The sequence below is a fragment of the Fistularia commersonii genome, chromosome 5 (assembly GCF_037954325.1).
Source record: "Fistularia commersonii isolate RoL2024-O1a breed Wild chromosome 5, RoL_Fcom_v1.0, whole genome shotgun sequence".
Lineage (NCBI taxonomy): Eukaryota > Metazoa > Chordata > Actinopteri > Syngnathiformes > Fistulariidae > Fistularia > Fistularia commersonii.
In genome coordinates this window covers 19,210,481-19,223,486 of record NC_141288.1, presented here as the reverse complement: position 1 = coordinate 19,223,486, position 13,006 = coordinate 19,210,481, and positions in this window count along the sequence as shown.

Sequence of the window (13,006 nt, the reverse complement as noted above, 5' to 3'; positions counted from 1 at the left end):
CAACACGGAGAGAGAGAGCACTTAGAATTCACGCCGAAGAGGCGCGGAAATGATTTATTTATCACTCTCACAGCTGAGAGAAGGGGTTGTGACACTTGTCCCTGCAAACAGGAAGTTCTGAAGGTAATTTGTAATTGACTAGTGAATTAAATACAAGTGATGCTCACCCCTAGTGCAGTGTTGTGAAAATATATTTCCTAAAATTCAGTTTTTTCCTTTCTTATCTGCATTAACCCCGCAAAGCATTGCAGTCTCGAGCTGCAGATGCTTGAAGGGGGTTTTGTTTTAGGAACTAACCTCATCTAGGGGCCTTTTTTTAAGTTTGAATCGAGGGCCAAACTCAAAAACAAACCACCAAGAGGCGAAAAGGAGGAAGACCACACCGCCAACATGGCCAATCAGATGGGTTGGGGTCTGGCTTGTTCGTTGTTCTCTGTGACAAATGATTTATGATTTTTCGTACTTTTGCACCGTTGGTCTTTCAACACTCTGTATGTGTGAAGGTCTGGCAGTCCAGTCGCTCCTCCTTTGAACAACAATGATCCGTTCCAACGACCATGTTGTTAAGCGAATTCGTTATTAAGCGACGTATTCCATTTACGTCAACTCAAACAGTCATATATAAGTAATATACCGTATAGACCAGGGGTCGGCAACCCTTAATACCCAAAGAGCCATTTGGACCTGGTTTCCTTGAAAAAGAAAACACTGGGAGGCGCAATTACTTTTTGACGTCTAAAATAAAGGTACCACTGTATATATTGCTTTTTATTACCTTTACACTTTGTATAAACAAGTATGTAGTGTGTTGCTTTTGAAATTCACAAAGTATTACGGAGAAAATTACATTTTATTTATGTAATGAACTCATTTTAAGTTTTGGGCTTTCAGAGCGCGTAGCGGAGCCTTGACCTGAATTTTAAAAATAAATCGGGAAAAAAATCACTCCGTCAGTAAACAATAAAAAATAAATATTTGCAAAATATCTTCATAATTAACTTATAACTTAACAAATAACTTCATCTTCCTCATGCGCGCTAAAACGGTCAAAGTCGTCTTCCTCGGTGTCAGAGTTGAACGGCCTCAGAATTTCCCGGTCATTTCATGGGTCCGATGTGACGGGGATAAATATTTTAGCATCGTGAAGCTCGTCAGCCCACCCCCACCCAAAAAAAAAATCCATAAATTAGCATTGTTTAAGCCGTAGTGTTCAAAGCGTGTGAAAAAAGTCGCGGCTGATCGTCCGGAATTTACGGTAGTTGCCTTTCTTTTTTCTGATATCTTCAAGGGATAAAAAGTATGGAAAGTGCCGTCGAAAAATTGGAGGTAACTAATTAAAGTGCACGTCGGTAATGTATCGTACACAGCCACGTTCGGTTCCACTGTACTCGGCGCATCTACATTGACGTTGCAACTTCGAGACGATTTCGTCAAATGACTATTGGTCAAAGTCGTAACGTCCGTCGTAACTCTGAGTTGTGGTTAATAACAGTACGTTTTCAAGCGAGGAGTGACATCGACTCGACCTTTCTTGTCCCTGCGTTGCTTCGCCGTGTGAGGAACCCCAACGTTAGCGAACCCCGCGCTTATTTTGGGTAAAATATTCCTGGTGCTCTGCGATCCCCGCGACCCCTAACTTGGACCTCTTTGTCAATAAGATAAGAAACTTTATCGATCTCCATGAGGGAAACTCTTTTGTCACAGCAGCGTAACAGTCATAGTGAATTTAAATATATAGAGACAATTAGAAACTAGCAAAAGACATCCGCCAATAAATAGACAGCAGAGAGAATGACGACAACAGAACGGGGAAAAAAAAAGACAGGAGGGTGAAACTAGACAACCAAAACTGCAACGACGACATAAACAGAGTAAACAATGACACGAATAAAATAAACAAAGAAAGAAAAGGCAAAACTTGTCGCCCCATTTCTAGCTGCTTTGGACCATTTTGCAGCAAGAACGGTTTTAAAAAGTAAGAAGTATCTTGCTTTGGATGCGACTCTTGAGTTCCACCAAAGAACCTTTTGTTCCGAAAAAGGTTCGAGGAACAGCCAGCGGTTCGTACGGTGCGAAAAATGGGCTTCGAAACCGAATCCGGCCTCGCAGATCCACGTCTTGAATCACTTAGCGATTTGCAAGATTTAAGCTTTTTGTCTCAGCGTTTTGAACAACGCGAATGTTTGTTCACTTTTCCCCGGGTATCAGATCAAGCCCCCTTCTTTATTTATTTTCAAACCTCCCCAAAGCTTAAACGCACGATCACGTGCATCCGAGACCTGGCGGACGCCGGAAAGAAAACGTAGAAATAAAACCATTTTTTTTTTGTTTGTTTCCTCGCTCTGCAAAGGACGCTCTGCAAATCTGATGTTTTAATTCTCCTCAAAACTCCTTTATTTCTCTCTCTTCCCGCGGCTCATTCTCAGTTGTCACTGCGTTATCTTTTATCGCCCGTCAACCTCCCTCTGCCCTTGTTCCCACGGAGCGAATATCTCCGCCATCTTCTAGATTTCCACCCCTTTTCTCAGCGTGTTCGTCTCCTTCATCTCTCTCTTTATCTCCATTTCTTTTTCCCCTCCTCCGCCGACTCCTTCTCTCGATCTCGGCGACTCCTCCCTCCGCTAATTGGCCGAAGCCGGAGAGCAGATCCGTCCTCCGAAAAAACGAACAGCTTTGAAAATGTCAAACCCGGCTCTATAAATAAGTTTCATGGCGTCATCGCGCCGCTTTCAGCTGACCCATATCTACCAGGCGCCGAGACGACGTTTTCAACCCCGAAAAAAAATGACCCCTAAAGTTGCCGTACGAACGAGACGGTAGATTGTTGTCCGTCTCCGGTTGGGATAGAAAAGTCCTGCAAGCCCTGTGAAAATAGGGCTGTTAAAATGTTAATATTGCGATTACATAAAGTTGCAATACGCTGCTTGCAGAATAGTGAGCAACTAGGTCAGGGGTAGGCGCCCCGTGACTTGGGAAAATAATCGAGTATTTAATTAAAAATGCATTTTATTTTATTTAATTTATTATAAAATCTTAAAATCTTAAAACCTCAAAAAAAAAAAAAAAAAAAAAAAAACAATTTGGAAATAGTAATAATTTATCTGTTCATAACTGTGCAATATTTCATAACAGCTACATATACAGTATTTTTTCATACTCTTGTGCACTCCTTATCTTAACTTGTTACTTAAGACCCTTTATATTTTTCACTTGTTACTTAAGACACTTTATGGTTAATTTCATTTGTTACTCAAGGCACTTTATAGTTTATTTGTATTTCTTATTCTCCCTTTTTCTCTTTTTTTTTCCCTGTTTATACAAATTTTCTATTATTTATTATTGTTATATTTTTCTTGTAACTCTGACACAACAATTTCCTTCGAGATAAGTAAAGTTGCTCTTATTCTTATTCTTATTTGGTTCATTTTTCAAATGTAGTTTTAAATGTGAAGATTATGGCGGTCTTGTAACATCCAAGTAAAACGTGTTAAAATAGTTTTGTCGCTCTTTATTAACGACTGCAAGTGCCAGTAAAAGGATGACACCTTTGCCGGTGGATCATTTAAGTTTGGCTTGTTTTCATAAATAAAAGAAGAACTTAAATAGACTTTGAGTATTTTTCTTAAAATTAACCTTCAAGCAAACGTCTTTTTTTCAGAGTTCAAAATCTTTTGTTGCATGCAGAAACGTCATTTTGTTTTCTCTGCAGTTGTTCATTGCAACACATATTGTTTATACCTTATACAAAAACGAAAATTACTTTTTCATAATATTCTAATATTTTGAGATAGGATTTTTGAGTTTTCTAAAGATATAAGCCATAATCAGCAATATCAAAATAATAAAAGGCTTGCAATATTTCAGTTGATTTGCAATGAATCCAGAATGTATGACATTTTTGTTTTTGTGATTGCATTACAGAAGATAAAGACTTTATCACAATATTCAAATTTTCTGAGACAGTCCTGTGGATGCATAACATAAACGCAAACAATATATATATATATGAAGTTATATGCCGAGTTTATTCATTTTCATTCTGTCTTCTCTACTGTTGGGAAAGCGGTTCAAATGGCTCTTTGAGCGGTAAAGATTGCCGACCCCTGAACCGGGCTCTTCTTCTACTTTTTATTTTCCTCTTTCTTTGAACGTCAGTTAATGAGCTCCCTGCGCTTGAATTGTAAAAAGATAAAGTACACTTTTAAAACTTCAATTCTTTTCCATACAGTTAGTTTTTTTAAGTTATTTTTATACCTGAAAACAAAGTTTGATGCAAGGAGGCAAGACTCTCACAAGGAGTTTTATCATGTTGAGGACTAACAATTGTTTTTTTTTTTTTATGAACATTTATTAGAACAGGTTCCTTAACAAACATTCTTACAAAACCTCATAACAAGATACACATTATACAATATTTTTTATAGGTCACTTATTTCCTCACTAGCAAGCGAAAAATAAAATAAAATAAAAAAAAAAAATAAAAAAAAACACAATTAACGAAATAACGATTGGTTTTCGACAGATTCCGATCCGATATCAGGTTTCTCTGAGAAAGTCACGAGGTTTGCTACGCCGCTTTCCTGATCATCCTCAGTCAAGCGTCGGTCGTGGCAGCAGACCGACATATAGTGCGCTCAGATCCAGCAGAGCTTCCATGTGGAAGAAGCTGCTTCTCAGTCTTAGCATTTTTCTGCATGATCAGCATTTTCCATGTTCATTTTTGACACGTCGGCTATTTTATTGACCTCGTCTCGTGTCGCGTCAGACGGGTGAAGTCCTGCCTCAAAGGTAGATGTTAGCGTTGGTCCACCGCTGGTCGATGATCTCTTCTAGATATACTTTTATCGGCTCGTGAACCATCGTGGCCGACCGCATGAACGTGATTTGCGTGAAAGTCGTGGATTTTCAGCAACTAACTCCAAGCAGATTAGCAGTCGTTGCCACGACAGCTAACGGATAAGATGTTTTAAACTGTAGATCGGCCGTCGGATCGAGTCGGGCTGTTGCACGAGAATAAAACACGTTTTACGAGAGTTTCAAAACTTCTAATATGAAGCTTAGAGATGAAATCCGCCAGAATCAATGAGACACCCCGGACGATCCGCTACCTACGTAGTTTTCTGTCCATCCGTGTAAGTCATCTTATTATCCCTGCTGAGGCAAATATGAGTCGTCCAGCCATCCAGATGAATCATGTCTCAAAAAATAAATCTATTTTGTTTGTTTTTAAGCGGTAAATAAGCTCTGCCAGAAATGTGACAAGTCTCTGAAATCCTGAGGGGTTTTGGGTTTGATGTCCAATTCGAGGTTTTGTGTTGAACTTTCGTGGTGCGGCGGCAGCCAATCCCGTGCTCAGGCTCTCCAGAACAGAGAAACACGCTTTACCGCAACACAAAAACACACATTCTCCCGACTGATTGATGCTCTTTCACTAAAAGGCTTTGAGGCAAGACATATCTGTTTGCGCTCTTGAAGGTTCTGATTTGCAGTGTGTATACTTTCCCCAGAGTTGTGTTTATGTGTGTGTTAACTGAGATCGGGTCCGACAACCACGCGACCCTTTGTGCCGGATAAGTGACCCGATGAGTCCGAAGCGATCAAGTACGTGTTTACTAGCAGTGTCCAAAGTCGGGAAAGAGGCGTTTAGGCTTCCGCAGAAGTCGAGGAAGAAATAAACTCCTCCTGGATCCAGAATTCTGAGTATAATGTTCAACACATCGTCTGCATAGAAGTGTGTAAATACACTAGTTTTAATTGGACAGCTGTGTTTCCTGAGCCCAAAGTACCGGATCTTCCAGTCTGCTCCGGATTGTTGTGGATGATCTCACGGCCGTCCTGCCAGCCGGATCGCGTCAACCAACCACCCACGCCGCAGGCGGGCGGAGTGTCGATCCGCGCTTCGCTTCCGACGCATTTATAATTCAGCGTACCGTCTCAGCCGCACTCCTCTCCCTGTCTTACTTCCCCATTCCTCTCGTCACCTGCATCTCCTTTTTTCCCCGACAACCAAACCTCTCACCTCAGTTCTCAATCCCTCAGTCTACCTATCATTTCCCTCGCCGACCCCCTTTCTCATGTCACCCTCTCTCTTATTTCCGCCCCGCTCTCGGGATGGTATTATTTCCAGGAGCGAGGGACGGCATTAACAGTCCATATGCTTCACCACCATCATGCAATATGTTGGCACATGACAAGACGGCGGCGGTTGCGGCGGCGTCCCCCTCCTCCCTCTGCACGCCGCACAAGACCGAAAGGAGGCGAGCATCAATACCGCTCGCCAGCCGACCGTGACATCCAGCCATCCGCCGCTTAATAACAGTAACTTTCTCCGGCTCCGACCCGACCCCTCGTCCTCGTCTTTTTCCGACGCTTGATCTTTCCTTCTTTACCGTCCGTCATTGCATGTTTTTACTGATTCGCCCGACGGGATGCGCCGTGTTCCCACGGGATTATGAGTGTTTTATTTCATTTTTTTTTCGTTATTTTCCCCCCGCAGCCTCTCTCCCACTCGCACTCTCCGACGGTCTCCCTTTCAGCCTCGATGTATCATTTCCCCTCATTGTTCTTGTCGTTCTTTTATTGTTTGATCTTCCCTTAAAATTTCCACATCATTCAGTTTTTAATTCCCGCCGTCTGTCTTCGCCCGGTCGCTCGCGTCGCTCTTTCCCTCTCGTGCCTTCGCTGCTCTTTGATCCTCCTCTGCCATATTTTATCGCCGTTTCCTTTACCAGCTCACTTTCTTGTGCTGGCTTTCATATCCCATCATTTTTTTTTCCTTGGTAAGGCTGGCGAATGATATAGAAGGTTGTTGCTTATATAGTTTTTGCAGGAAGCCACACCCCACATCCCCTCCCAGTGTAGATTTATTTATCTGAAAGACAATTTCTTTGTATGAAGGTGGTAGATTTTGATATCAGGTGTCAGGAAATATACCAACAACACACTGAATGCGAAATTCACCAGCTTTGAAATCATGTCAAAGTACAGAAGACGGTGACGTTACAAGACGCGATCATTTTCATGGTATTTCCAGATATATTAACGAAATTCTCTTAACCCTTTACAAACCTTACGCAAACTGTTATCAACGCAGCTTCGATAGTATCGTAGAGACTCCCTTTCTTTGTCCTCATGACGTTGGACTCTCAGGTCACATGTTTCTTCCTGCAAACGACGATTCCATTTTTACAATTCATTTCTTTTGTCTCATCATCACCCGTTTCGCCGTTTCACTGAAACTCAAGTTTGCCGTCTTCCAAATGTTAGCTTCGTCTTTCTCAGTGTAACGATCTGTAGATTCTTTCATGCTGTAAACACGGCCAACTTCAGCAAAACTACTGCTTTTTTTTAACATACTGAGTAGTTTTATCACGCTTTGGGTCTACACCAGACTTTCAGGTAGATCCTGGATGTTTAAGAAGCATAAACTTATACTTCGCCAATGTTATTCCGTTAGAGTTCGCGATGCTGCGTGTCATTGTTTAGTAAAGGAGATCTCGTTCTTTATTTATTTTATAAAATGATTTTTTGTTTAATTTTACTATATTTTTGACTGTTTTTTTTTTTTTTTTTTCTTCTTAGGTTAGAATATCATCACAATTTTTTTTTTTTCAAATATGGCAAAAAAATGCAAAAGAACAATAAATCGGGAGAACTTAATTACATAAAAAAAAAATCGCGAGGGTGCGAAAGCCAAACCGCAAAGTAGCGAAGGTCTGCTGTGTATTGAAAATATCCTGGATATTAAAAGTCGTTTTAAAAGTGAACGTTGATGCCGTTCTGTTGGAGTGATGGATCGTGAATCAGCAGGAGGAAGTTCTGCAAACGGCTGGTGTTCTGGGTTTCTGGCAAATCCCCTCGAGTTTGCAGAGTGATGAAAACCTGGCCGGAGGCTGTTTTTTTCAGGGAGGCCGAGATGTCTGGGATCTGATGGAGAAGCCGGCGAAAATTAAACTCGGGATCGCAGATGTTAGGAACTACGGTCCGGCGAAGCGGCGGTCGGTCTAGAGATCACCGGCCAGTTTGCAAGTTTGGTCGGATTATGGGATCTGCCGGGGGCCAATCGCTGGTATTTGGATCGATGACGCTAAAGTGTAATAATGTGATCTGACCATAAATTGTGAGCATTATTCATTCCTTCTCTGTTCCTGCTTCCCAACCGTCGTTTGGCGAGAGGCTGGGTTCACCTGGGGATCAAGGGCATGTTTTTAGACTGTTGAATGCTAATTCCATGTTATTATTATTATTATTATAAGTGGTTGTAGTAGTAGTATTAAAACACTATTTTAATTTTCATTTTTCTATTTTTTTTCATTTATTATTTTATGAATAGAATTAAATAATTAAAATATATAATTATTTTATAATATATTATTTCTCCAGTGCACTCCATTCACCCTTGTTCCGATTTCACTTTTTTATTTCATGATTGTTCCATGTTGCTCGCTAGGCACATTTCTTGCATTTGAAAAATAAAGGACTCAGAGTCCTTTATTATAGTGTTATATTATATATCTTTTAAATATATGATATTTTTTAAATGTTATTTTCTTTATCACGCATGCTACACGTGCCTTTGGAGCTACTTGATGGCGTGCCATGATAAGATTAATTAATTTTTATTATCTTTCATCTCATTATCGTCCAACGGGGGAACAATCTTTATGTTTTGTCTCGGTTTCGGGGAGGTTTTCTATCAATCCTCTTCATTTTGATTTGAAATCAACACATTTTAGATGAGCGATCAGTGTGTAACGCTCACCTTGGAAGTAAAATATCTGAATTGTTAACATCACGTCGTGGCTTCGAGCTGTGAAACCTCGACGGCTGAGAAGAAACCCGAGCCGGACGTCAGTCGGGGGGAAAAAAGCTTTGCATTTCGGCTCATTTAAGGCGGCCGCCCGTCTCAAGGTCGCCCGTCAGCGAGGCGAATGTGCGAATCCATTTTAATAGGAGAGATCGGGCGATCAGAACGGTCGAGGACAAAACGCTTTTTTATTGACGCCGACAGAGGTGGAACAATTTGACATTTAAAAACCGCTGTCGCGCGGAGAGCTTTCAAAAAAAAAAAAAAAAAAAAAAAAAATCAAACATTCTGGAGGAGTAGTTGGTGTTTTGGATCCACAAACACACACACACACACACACACACACACGTACGCACGATCCTATGGGGTCACTGCTGACTTCTAATTCTGAATGGAAAAATAAATTCCTCTATGCAACGCTCAGAACTCACGAGCCAGAGGGACCACGTTGACCTTTCGGGCACACACACACACACACACACACACTCTTTGTGCCCCCAGTTCTGGGAATGTAGTCATTTCTTTTATGCCACAGAAGAGGAGCTACAGGGGGAGCGCCACAGAGAGGACAAGATAGGGAGGGAGGAAGATTTCATATGGCGTCTGAAAGAAAGAAACTGCTCCCGAAACAAAGAGGATGAATCAGGCTCATTTCACAAGATGGGCGCTTTGGAAGGAACAGCGCAGAGAAATGTTGTTTTCCCCGAGTTGCAATAGCGTCCGTGGCCGGCGCCGTGCCTTCCCTGCAGAAATTTTTGCCGCAGAATTTTATTTTATCTTTTAATTTAACCCGGCACGAAGGTGGATAAACAAACACACGCGGGTGATGATACGGGAAAGGGGATAATGCAAACAGACGGGGAAATTGAAACGCAGCAGCGGGGAGGAATTAACATCAACATAAAAAAGGAAAAAAAAAACACATTTCTTTGAGAATAATTATTCGCTGAGGTGGAGGTGATGACACAGCACTCTAAACTCAAGCTCAACACTTTCAGATAGAGAAATAGATCGATGCGCAGATGCAATTCCATTCCTGCGGTGCAACATCAGTCTGAACTGACAAAAAAAAGTTTCCAATAAAACAACACGAATGAAAAAATTGAACGCAATTCGATCCAATATGGCGTCCAGTCGGTGAACGTAAACAACCTCGTCTTTCTTGTAGACCTCGTAGGCGTGACGAGATATTTATCCGGTCCGCTCGTGCAAAATTTTCGTACATTGGAAGGATGGAAAAAGACTTGGGAGATGGTGATGTAATCATGAAATGCCGAAATTTTCTGAATGAAATGTGTAAACGTCCTTCAAGTTCCAACCTCCAGGCCTAAACCCTTCTGCGCTGTTTTGATCCGACAGAATAGAGGAATAGAAAACACATTTTGGACCGCAGGGAATGTTAAATAACACTGGGGGGGGTTTCAGGCGGCCCTGTAACATTGAATGGAATTGGATAGAAGTCGGGAAATTTTAATTCGTAAACAGCTTAAAGTGAAAAGTGCAGTCCAGGTAGCTAATAATCATGCAATCACCAAGATATATAGATATAAAAAAATGTACCTTTCTATGTGGAGTTTGCATGGGTTTCCTCCCACCGTCCAATCACATGCAGCAGGTTGATTTGAAAAAGAAGTCAAAAAGTGTTGGTTCCTAAGTGTGACTGACTTGGAGTTACATTGTATTGTTTATATGTTGCTTGGCATATTATCTTTAGAAACATGTTCAAAAGTGGCCACTAGCAGCATATAACAATGTAATAATATGCAACAATGTGATGCCTTTATCAAGTCTGGTTTTTTTTTTCATCCTTTAAGTCCGTGATGACCTGCAAAGGGACGAGTAACTTCAGAGCCGTAGTTACCGAGTAGAAATACTTTATTGATCCCGAAGGAAACGAAGGTGTCTCGCATACACATTTTTTTTTTTTTTTTTTTTTTTTTAACTGTTTATACAATTTTCTATTATCATATATTGCTGCTATGTTTTTCCTGTAACTCACAACAATTTCCTTCGGGATAAATAAAGTTATTGTTATTCTTAGTCTTATGCGTATTCTTATATGATACACAACGCGCAGATCAAACGTACCGCACACATCTGCATACATACATGCATACATACTTCTCATCCAGGCTTTAGTCATCTCTGGTTTGGACTTCTGCAACTCCCTCCTTGCCGGTGCCCTGGCAGTGACCATCAGGCTTCTGGAGCTTGATCAGAAAGCGGCAGCCCGCCTGGTATTCAACCGCACAAACCCCCTTCTTATGTCCCCTCACCGGCTCCCGGTAGGCACCCACATCAAGTTCAAGTCCCTGGTGCTCGCCTGTCGTACCTCCAGGTTATGGTCGAGCCACATGTACCTACCCGTCCCCTCCGATCTGACACCTCTGGGCGAAAACATACCTCTTCACCAAGTACTACCCTACTAATCCCACTTAGCCTCCGACCGCATCGTCAAAAAATTGACGATGAAACGAATGTATGTATGTACCGTAATTTCCGGACTATTGAGCGCACCTCAATATAAGCCGCACCGGCTCGCCGATCACTATCTCGGGCTTCCTCCTGCGCACTAAAACCGTCAAAGTCGTCTTCTTCGGTGACGGAGTTGAATGGACTCAGAATTTCCCGGTCATTTCATCGGTCCGGTGTGACGAGGATTAACGTTTCAGCGGCGTGAAGCTCGTTAGCGTCCCCCACCCGTTGAGGCTATCAGACTTTTTAATTCTGCTTCCCTCAGTCGCAGGGAATCTTCAATCTTTGTAGTTACAGTTAACAGTTAAGACAATTCATATTTCATTGTATTCTTATTCTTCCTCCTTTCTACTATTATCTATTACTGTTACGTTTTTTACTTGAAACTCTGGCACAACAATTTCCTTCGGGATAAATAAAGTTGTTCTCATCTCTCTCTCATCATCTCAAAGAGTCCATATATTAGCCGCATCGTTGTTACGTGAAAAAAGTCGCGCCTTTTCGTCCGGAAATTACGGTAAATGGTTCTGAGACGGCCATCTGGTTGAGTGGTCACTCCTGACTTCCGATTACCGCTACTTTGGATCTTTCGGTGACTGAATTCTCGCAAGTCGCTTTGGATAAAAGCGTCTGTCAAATGACTGCAATGTAATGTAGTGTAAATACAAACATACCAGTCATTTAGAAGAAAATAAAAATCACAACGGGGTAGGAAAAGTGAACCTGTCAGGGTTGCGATCGTGCCGGAGCTGCCATTGGACGCGAGGCGGCTGGGATCAACCGACCACATAAGGAGACATACAACCATTCACCCTCTCATCTGGACGATTTCGGGTTTCCGGCAACTCCTGCATGTGTTTGGGCTGCTGGAGGACGTGGAAACCTCCCTCCCCCCTGTCGGGATCCAATCAGGGACCTCCTTGCTGTGAGGCGGCGCCGCTAACCGCTTCATACCGGAGTCTTTTTCCATTCAAATAACCCCCGAACCTTCCGCCTTCCGGCCGCCGATCCACGGCCGTCTCGCCGGCCCGTAATTCGTTCGGACAGATTGTAAACGACCTTGGAGGCCCCGGCGTGGAATCGGCCGCTCGGCACGGAGACGTATGGGAGCTGCACGCCGCCAAACAACAACAACACGTTTACTCAAAGGCAATAAACCGTATTTATGAAAGCGATCTGTTATATTTTGACTCACCTTCCCTTTTTTGATATGTATAAGTAATATGGTAGGGATCTGCCCGTGCAGGGAAGAAAGAGTGCGAGAGAGACGCGGAAAAGAAAAGCGAAGGGAAATCCTTTGTCCCCCGGCGGAGTGCGTAAACACACTTTGCCAAAAATGACAAATTTGATTAATTGAACTCAGCTTCGGTGTCGCCGCCATAATAAAGGGGACAATGGCGATTGTCGCAGACGAAACAACATCACAAAGAGAGGCCCGGAGTGTCTTCTATTTCCCGGAGTGACATTCGAATTGATTAAACCTATTTTTTTTTACAGTCTCCTATCTGCATGTCTTCATCACTTTTACCAAGATTTATAGAGCCCGCACAAAATCACTTGTAGATAATAGACCTTTATGATGAGTGCTATAATACAAGGGATTTAATGAGACTGTTGGCTCAACAGGCACAAAGCCCGGCCCTGAAAGCGCCGGAATATCGCTAAATCAAATTAGTCACAGGAAAAGAGTGCTCTTGCTTGATTTCTCCGCGTAATTCTCTCACA